Here is a 10,593-nt window from a genome sequence, read left to right as displayed (position 1 = left end):
CAAAACGATCACTTAACAAATTAGTATTAAGCTGGGATATATCAAGAGTTCAGCCAGTCGGGAGGTCATAATTTTTGATTAAACCCTCTTTTGAGATAATTGTTCTTCTTTTGTTGCCGAGAGTTATATATTGGATAGTCAAAAAAGTATTTTCGTATTTTATCAATAGATGTTGTTGCAGTCGTATATCTCGAGTACTACCAAACACTTTCTGTCATACCATATAGTGTTGGAAAGGTGAGGTTTTAAGCTTCATTTAACCAAAAATTTAATTCAGGGAAGTTGAAAAAAAGTTAAAGCTGTTCAAAAACGAGTGAAAATAATGAAAAAATTTCCTATACTTTGAAATTTTTGTATAAAAATGGATGAATGCCACGCAAACCAGTAATGAAATTTCCGTTCCGCGGTCGACCTATTGTTGAAAAAGTCGATGAAATTATGAAAAATATTAACCAGAACTATCACAAAAGCAGCCATGACATCGCTAAGCAACATAACATTCATCATCAAACGGTTTTGAACCGTTCAAAAAGGCTGGCTACAAATAGAAGCTCGATGCTTGGGTACCACATGAATTGTCTGTAAAAAATTTTATGGATCGAATTAACATCTGCGATTATTTGCTGAAACGAAATGAAATCGAACCATTTCTAAAGCGAATGATAACAAGAGACGAAAAGTGGATCAAATAGACAAGAAAAAAAAAATCATGGCCCAAGCTCAACAAATTGTCGCAAAGCCAGAATTGACGCCTCGAATGGTTATGCTGAGTGTTTGATGGGTTTGGAAAGGAATCATCCACTATGAGGTACTCCAGCCTAGTCGAAAGATTGATTCTACATTTTAATATCAAAAACTGATGTGATGGAAGCAAGCAATAGAATAGCCAGAAAAAACGAACTGATCAACAGAAAGGGCTTCGTCTTCCATCTGGACAACGCTAGACCACACACATCTTTGATGACTCGGCAAAAACTAAAAGAGCTTGGCTGGGAAGTTTTCATACATCCGCCATATAGCCCTGACCTTTGTTTCGGTCAATGCAGAACTCCCTTAATGGAGTAAGGTCGGCTTCAAGAGAAGCCTTGAATTACTTGTCGCAATTCTTCGCCGAGAAACCAGAAAATTTTTATACTTATGGAATAGTGTCTCCAGCAAAAAGATAGCAAAAGTGGTCGATTAAAATGGTACATATTTGGTTCGTTAAAGTTCATTCTAATTATACAAAAAAATAAGTTCAAATTTGATGCGAAATACGAAAAGACTTTTTCGTCTAGCCTATATGATATTTTCCAACTACTGTCAAAACAAGTATTTGGAACTAGAAAACACTTTAGAAAACCCTATAAGCAAAGATTTATTCAACATAACAAAATACTCCACATTTTCAACATAAGCACTTGTTCATAGCACCAACCACACTCCATGCTATGTGTGAACTATTTTCAATTTCCCAAAAGTGTACCCACTGGCAATGGCTGTCATTCATAAAAGTGTCCTTTCCAACAACACACAAGCAAGCCGCCAGCGCGCAATACATACCAACACAGCTGACAATTGAAGTGTAAGCAACAAAAAAGTTAAATTGAGTAGAAATTCAGAGTCGAGCGCAAAGCAGGGCAGTGAGTTGTTGTATTTGCTGACGCTGTGTAACGGGAGCGATGCGAACAAAGTTGAAAGCTTTGACCGCGTGCATATTGTTGCCACCAAATCGGCTAGCCAGCCAAGTGGCGAAGCGAGCTGTCAGTTGCGTAGGAACACTTCAATACGATGGACGCGATGCGTGCAAACCAAAAATAAAGCGCAGGACGCAGAGTGTGGTGTTACAGCAGAGAAAATGTGAAAAATTTAGAATAAAGAATATAAATAAAAAATATTTAAATAAATAAATGAATAGTGAAAAGTCGGAAGAATAATAAAAAATATTTCAATAAAATAAGAAAAATGAGAAAATATTAAGTGGGTGATATTATGGCAATTTATAGCGTTAGGCACTTGTGAAAAGTTTTGCAAAATTAAAAAAAAAGTTTGCTTCTCGGTCCAATTACCTCATTGCCGGGATTACGTGCACGAGTGGGGTATAAGAGTGCCCACACAATACAACTACACACTCGCACACACATGCTAGCAAAATCACAGGATGTGAGAAGTGCGATTATGAATGCGAGCCTTTAATGTTTAGTTTCCATATTTCTGTGTGTGTATATTTTACTCCAACTCAGCGTATGGCAGACGAGTAATAAAGTGGCGTAAAGCATTCTAATATTTTTGTTTGCAAAATCGACAATACCAAAACGCAAGTAAACAGCAACGGCAACAACAATAACAACAACAAGAGAGTCAAATAAAATCAGTGTCAAGCAGCACGAGCCTAAAAGGCAATAAAAATAGCAGCGAGCGGTGCGAGGGGGCGCAATGGCGCCAGCGCCAAAAGCGCACACACATACAAACATGCGTGTAAGTGTCACCATTTATACTTGTGTTAGCTTGTTATTGTTTGTTTGCATAGAAAATAGGGTTTGCGTGAGTGTGTGTGTAAGTGTATAAGCTCATGTTCTTGTTTGATTCTGTTTAGCAAGTAAGCGCTTTTTATTTTGGATAAAGCCACAAAAACCCATTCCATAAATCTCCACATACTCCACACAGATTTTCGGGCTACCCTCCACACGCTGGCAACACGAAGGAATACCCGCTAAATATATGTATGTCAGTGAAGTGGAAGTAAAAATGTGTGCTAAAATTGGATGCGAAAATCGAATTTATGCTCAAGCCATGCTTTTGTTGTTTTGGCGTACGATTTTCAATACTCAGCTGATTTCGGCACACAAAGAAAGTTGCTTGTATGACATATACTGAGTTGAACAGTTTTATTTTTTCATTGCGCATAAATTTGTTTAGTGAGTTTAAATACAAATAATATTTCCAAAAGAAAATTTTGTTTAGTACTTATTGCTCTCACGTTTATTCACGCTTCTCTAATCTCATTGTGAATTTTTTATATATTCATTAAGCAGAACCAAGTCTGCCTACTACTTATTTGAAGTGATGCACCTATTGTTGAAAAATATAAAAAATCGTGTAATAACTGCGTCCACCTCATACTATACATCAGGGCCACCCTTAAAACTACCAAAAATCTTCCAAAACTTAAAAATCTTCGAACAGATACTCTTCCTATTTGACTATTACTATTGCATCTGTTTACTTAAGTTTATTTTAAGAATTTTTAAGAAATATGGAGCGATGATTCCGCCGGCTCACAAACCGCACCAAACCGTTGTTTTATCCGGATGAAGTGACAGCTCTTGAAGAGATTAGGTTCTCTTCGTCCCAAATGAGCTCGAAAACGTCGGTCCTTCTTGGAACTTTTCGGGAGCCCATAGAGCGATGGAATGACGCTTGGAAAGGTCAAGCGGCTTCTGTTCTTGGACAATCAGTATTTTGTACGCTTTCAATTTAAGATCTCGCTATAAAATGAGCTAAGTTGTTCCATCCATCAGTCCGAGTTGTTGCGAACGGCGTCAAATCGACTCTCCATGGTCTTCACTCTGGTACACTCTCATATACGGCTGCCATGTTTTATTCTATGATAATGAATGCTGGGTCTCAAGATGGGTGATGGTGTTGCGAATAGTACCCTGAGTAGGCCAATTCTGTTGACCATCAGTTGAGCAAAGTACGCGAAACATTTTCTTTACAGATCGTAAATTTTCGTAATTATGTTGAACGATTAGTAAACTTTGTTCAGGCGTAAGTCTTTTCATGTTGAAATGCAAACAATACTGACAAAATATATCAGCATAGCTTGACAAAAGTACCTCTACTTAAATCACCAGCTACATGCATTTAATTCCGATCCATTAGTTTGCTTGGCAGCTATTAGCTGTAGTGGTCCGATATCGGCGGTTGAACAGATTTCTGAGGAGAAAATTACTTGTGATAAATTTCGAAATGATATCTCAAAAACTTAGGGACTAGTTTGACAGTTCGACATGTTGGTCAATTATATACATATGTATTTTATATGATCTGCGATATTTCTTTCAAGGTGTTACAAATTGGGACAATGGGCGGGGCACCACTCTCCTATACGTGAAATCCCATATCTCAGAAATTAATCCACATGTTTCAATCAATATATAATATTACGAGGAAATTCCTATATTACGATATAAAAATGGGTAAGAACGGGTCTCCCACTGTCAATTTTGTATTCCATCTGATTCTTTCGGGTACACTATATATAGAGATCAAACTTTACAAAAGTTTTTTTAAGGGATATCACTTAAGTTTCAAAATCGGTCCATCATTTTTCAATCCTTAGACAGGGATATGTGAACACCAGTGTCTATAACTGACTATTTACCGAAAATAACGATAAATCTGAGAGATATATTACTGGAATTCAGAGAGAATATTTTTCATTTAAAAATATATCCTTGTGTAAAAAATGTTGAAAATCGAGTAAATACTTTACTTAACCTCCATATACATATCTAACATAAAGATTTTCAAAAATCCGATTGACTTTTACCGTATATTTCAGTCAATATGTATATATATTAGTCGACTTTGTTGTACGGGTTCTATGGGTTTTAATACCGATTTTAATGTGAAGCTTCGAAGCCTTTAAACAATATTTTGTTTCGAGTCAAAAATATTTAATTAATATTTGATCAAAATAAAGTTAACCTTTTCCATTTTAAGCAGAAATAGCATACGCTCTGGCACTTTGAGACCAATAACTTGAGAACGATTGTATGTAATAGTTTCGGAGATACTGCTTTGAGAACTTGTGCGCTCGAGGCTAGCTAGGTTAAGTGTGCTGCCTTTAAACGCGTTTTTCTCAAAACTTTGTATTTGCAGCCAATTGGCAAGATTTCTCGAGAACTAATCAACCGATCTACATGACTACATGGGTTTTTGAGATACAATTCTTGAAGATTTGGTTGAAGGATTTTCTTAATATAAAAAAATGTTTTGAAAAAAGACTTTTTTATACCCGAAAAATCCCATGCAACCCCTTAAGACAACTTGCATATTGTCGGACCACGATATCGTGAAACATATCCCGATTACATGGCCTAAAACTTACTCTTTGGGTAGGGGACTGCGCCGAATTTTTTTAATAATCAGTAGCTGAAAAGGGAATTCGAAGGATATTGGCGCATTACCACAAAGGAATTGAAAAAAGAGCTATGACGAGCTTAAGACAAACGTCATTTCTGAAAACATCGCTATTCCACCCAAGACGGCCGAATAAATAAAGAGTAATGCTGAATAAAGAGAAAATCTTTTTCAAACACACAAAAAAACAAAGTTTTTTTTCTACAAAAAATTTTCAATGTTTCCTATAAATACCGTTCTGTTAGGCTTCACACCCTGTATATGCGTAAACACTAATAAAGTTAAACACACAACGAGCAGGCGCGCTTATGACATCTGTTCTCCGTGCATAAATTAATGAGATTTATTGAATTTCAATACCATTCTAACAAAAGGATGCGTTATATTGATTATGCCATGTCTGGGTTTCCGCTTTATTCAAACAAATTTTAACACTACTAAAAATTGTCGCAGCAATTAAATAAGTTTGTTTTAAGAATGTATTTTTTATGCTATTTATTTTATTTTCAAACATTTTTAATCTAGTCAATGACCTCTTGGCAGCATTAATATTAATTCAGAACGTGGGTTTGAATATCCAATATGTGTGGCGTCTGCAAATCCTTACGTGGGTGTCTATTTAATAATAATATCCTGTCAGTCAAGCTGCATTTCATTTACTCATTACCAACATGTTAGTTCAAAGTCAATTGCATGAGAAGTTAACGGCATCATAGTGGATAGAATGCGGTTAGTCATGTGTGCACAAGGCATGGCAAATATTAGTCCAACATCAAGTACATACATATGTATGTGCTTATGTATATATTTATGCAAAAAGACATGCAAAGTAACGAAATTGTGCATGACTTCGAGCAATTACAAGCGCCAGCCAAGTTGTGTCTCTATATAACACCATGCATGTTGGACATACTATGCATGCAAGGTGTGTTCCAAAGTAAACAGGACTTAAAAAAACAGAACAAATGGTTTTTTCGGCAAAATCAATTTATTTTATTCAAAATAGTCTCCTTCTGCTTCAACACAGCTTTTTCATGGTCCAAAAGCATGTCGAACGAGTGTTTTAGCTCGTTGGCCGGTATTGCCAAAAATATGCCGGTGCAAGCCTTTGAATGATCTCTACGTCTGAAATAACGCTTTCCTTTCATGTGCAAATGCATTTTTCCGAAGAGGAAAAAGTCGCACGGTGCCATATCAGGTGAATACGGAGAGTGGTTAATGGTTAAAATGTGATTTTTCGTCAAATAATCGGTCACAAGCGTCGATCGATCCAAGCAATTTGTGGTCGTCAGTCAATTTGTGCGGAACAAACCGTGCACACACGTAAGCCCAAATGTTCGGTCAAATTGCAATAAATCGATGTTTTGGAGATGTTCAATTCCATTTTCATTAATTTCAATGATGATTTCGACTGATTTTTGATGAATTCACGCACAGTTTCGATGGAATTTCCGGTGATCACGGATTTTGACTGACTCACATGTTGATCGTAATTTATGTCCTCACGACCACTTTGAAAACGTTGAAACCACTCGTGCATTCTGCTACGGGATAGGCAATCATCGCCATAAACTTGTTTTACCAATTTTAAAACAAAATTTAATGTTCGATCTTTGTTCGAAGCTCATTTTCGCACCGATAACACTGACACTTAAAACGCAAGAACTTCACTTCCAATCAATGAAATTTCATGAAATTCTCACTGGACAAACGATAAAGATAGCAGTTTCTAACGCCAGTTGGCATATGTATAGATAGCGCAACCGGGGGGGCTAGATTCAAAAAGTCTTGTTTACTTTGGAACGCACCTTGTAAGTACGTATATGTATGAATATGGTATATTACATGCAAGCATTGAGCAAATTCATAGTCACGAAAACATGTGTATTCTTAGCAACCGTACATATTTTATATATGTATTATACATATGTACACTGACTTTTGAAGTGACCGCACATTGCAAGCTCTTATCAAAATTTTTGTACACATGAGAATTAGTTTAATATTGCGGTACTCTGAGATACCATTTTTTTCATATGGCAAAAAATTATATGATATTCTATTTCATATCTAGGATACCGAGAAATGTATATATAAATTAAATTTCATTTGAGAATGTCTTTAAATGACTTAATTAGATATATGAAGATTGTTCAAAGTCCTTATATTATATTGTTCATCACGCGCCGTCATAACTATGCATATTTAACTATTTAGTATTCTGCGTTTTTCCATGTAAAAGAGCTTAGAAATATGTACCTTGCAGCGGGTTGATTTATAGGGAGCCAAATAATGCAAGAATCGTGAATCACACATTTCCCATACAACCAATTACTCATATTTTTTAACCTTCGTCTTAAAAATCGTTAGCTCAAACTCTGTTTTAGACACAAACTCTCTCGGGAAAAATTCTTGAGAATGATCTTTTCCCTCATACACGAATTTATAGAAAAAAATCGACCTGCTCTAATATACCTGTAAGGCCTGAATTTTATTATTAAGGGTTTACATGGGTTTCCCCGAGCAAAAAACAGCCTATTTTCAAAAATTTTTTTCTCCTATTAAAACTTAAATATTTATTGGAATTATTATTGTTACAAAAATATACTATTAACAAAGGAAAACAAAATTTTTGAACTCGGCCATTGAGACGCCATTTCCGGAGTGAAAGTGAAGTGAGTAAAGTGAAAGAAGTATTTAAGTTAAAACCTTAACTTAAAAACTGAAAATTTGATATTGGCCGACTTTTTACAAAAAAAATTTTCGGTGAAAATTTCGCGAATTTTTTTAATCAAACAGTTGTAATCGAAAAAAACCCTTCGCCCAAGTCTTTTAGAATTGTATCTCAAAGATCTGTGTAAAATTTCATGAAGGCTGATTGAGTAGTTCTCGAGATATCTTGCCAACCGACTTTAAAAAAAAAAACGAGAAAGACGCCTCACTTAGCCTCGAGCATACAAGTTCTCAAGGAATCAAGTATCTCCGAAACAATTGCTCGAATCAACTTGAAAAGTTAGGACAATATTCAAGAGCTGTTGTAGAATTTAACAAAAAAAATCGATTTATTGAAACCCGTAAACCTATATAACCCCTTAAAAAATTGCATCACAAACAGCTATTTTTGTAATTTTAGTAACTGGTAGTAGTTTTACCTCTACACCCTTGACTACAAAACAAAAAATCAGACGGAAATTTTTACTATAAATATTTTTTTAAGCAAGCCAATATTCGCAAGAAACAGCAAAAAAAGTATAACGAAAGCCAAGTGCAATTGTGGAATCATAAGACCAATGCGAAAAACTGTTGTTATTTTATAGAAGAGCAAAATATTTTGGGAGTTCTAAAAATAGTTTCCAGTCATATTAAACCGTTTTTTGTAATATGTAGCAACTGTGATAAAAATACTTCTTCTTCTTCTTCTTTACTGGCTTAGACACCGCTTACGCGATTATAGCCGAGTTAACAATAGCGCGTCAGTCGTTTCTTCTTTTCGCAAGGTGGCGCCAATTAGAGATTCCAAGCGAAGCCAGGTCCTTCTCCACCTGGTCTCTCCAACGGAATGAAGGTCTTCCTCTGCTTCCCCCGGCGGGTACTGCGTCGAATACTTTCTCTAAATGAAATGTACAACATGAGTTATTGAAAAAGACTTCGTGAATAGCTGCTGAATCGACACAATATCGAGCCATGTGTAGCATGTGTAGCTGTAGCTGTAGCACATGAAAATTTTAATTAGCTCTGGTCTACTACCACTCCCAATTTTTTGCTACCGCTACGTCAGAGCATAGCACAGCATTGTGGCTATTGCTAAAGCTATAGTTTTTTTATCTAATAAAACTCCAAGCAGAGCAGAGCTCATTCTTTTACATTATTATGCTATGGCTCCCGACAAAGTGAGAGCGGTAGCAATTGCAAAATGAAATGCTACGGGAGTAGCGTAGTTTTTCAAACGCTGAGTATGACCGTCAGTGACATCTTTTCCAAATGTAACATCAAAGTAATTATTAGTGTTTAGTATACGCTTGTCTTTCTAAAGTACATAAAGTGCTGTCGACGATTTTTGCGAACAGTGAAATTGTTCTACAAAAAACTTTCATTAAATTTTGTGTGCCGAATCAAATTTCTGGTGCCAGAATGTTTGAATAGGCCTTCGGTGATAATTGTTTGTCGCGAGCAAGTGATTTTGATTCGTACAAATTATTCAAGGAGCGTCGAGCGCTCATGAAGAATCTCGTCAAGCACGGCGGTCAACAGCAAATTATGATTAACACGTCAATAAATAAAGGAATTGGTGTTTGAAAACCAACGATTAATAGTCAGATATCTTAGTGGAATTTCGGAAGGATCCGTGAAAACCAATTTGAAAGATCATTTAGGCTTAAGAAAAGCGAAAAAATTACGTCAAAGCAGATCAAAAACCAATCATTTTCTTCGATTATCGAGGTGTTGTGCAGTCCGAATTCCATCCGAATGGCCAAAATGTCAACAAGAAATATTATTTGAGTATTATGCGTCATTTGAATGAAGCTATTTGGCAAAGAAGGCGGAATTTTATAAAGAAATTAGGTTTAAACGCAATAAAACTGTTAAAATGAGTGCTAGGTGTGGAATTTATGTGATTCATCCTCACCTATGATGCACTAGAAATGTCAAGTTTAGTTTAGAATTATAAAGACGTATTTTATAAACAAATTCAAGTATTAAATAAACAAGAGAACCCGTGAACTTTGACTTCACCGAAGCTCAAATTCTCAAATGTATTAGCTAAAAAATAAGGTACCTGAAAACTTAAACGGCCAACAGTCTGCATCTAACCGAGAACATGTTGCAATGAAACGAATCTTCAAGTCGAATTATAATAAGTTTACTTATTTTGTCAATTAGAAAATATTTTCAAACGAATTTTTGATTTTGATCGATCGGCTTGTATGACAACTTTATTATATACTGGTGGCAATTCCTACAAGTAAACAGCTTTGTGCCAAATTTCAGGCATACATACATAGTATTACTCAATAAACCGAGGGATTATTAAATCGCGCAAATTTAGACAGACAGACGGACAACTAATATTATATACATTTGTTATAGGATCTCTTAAGTTTCCTTCTGGGGGTTTAAAATTTTCGTGGCCAAACTTAATATACCCAGCTCACAGTTTATAAATATTTTAATAACATATACCCTATATTTTCATATATACTACATATGTATGTATTACAAAACACATTTAATTTCATTAAATGACTTTCCAACATTTAATTTTAACTGTGTGAAGGACTTCTTCATTATTTACTAAACAAATAGATCCATACCACTGCGGATATCCGTAAGTACTTCCAACAATTTATAAAACAAATAAAAGTGCTTAAACGTTCCTTTGATATTTATACCACATATATACATACATGTATGTATACGTAAATATGTATGTTCGTTAACTCATTTAAAAGTTATAACGGGTGCAAC

Source organism: Bactrocera tryoni, chromosome 3 (assembly GCF_016617805.1).
Source record: "Bactrocera tryoni isolate S06 chromosome 3, CSIRO_BtryS06_freeze2, whole genome shotgun sequence".
Taxonomy (NCBI): Eukaryota; Metazoa; Arthropoda; class Insecta; order Diptera; family Tephritidae; genus Bactrocera; species Bactrocera tryoni.
The sequence above is the reverse complement of the archived record's forward strand: the minus strand, read 5'-3'. Positions refer to the sequence as shown.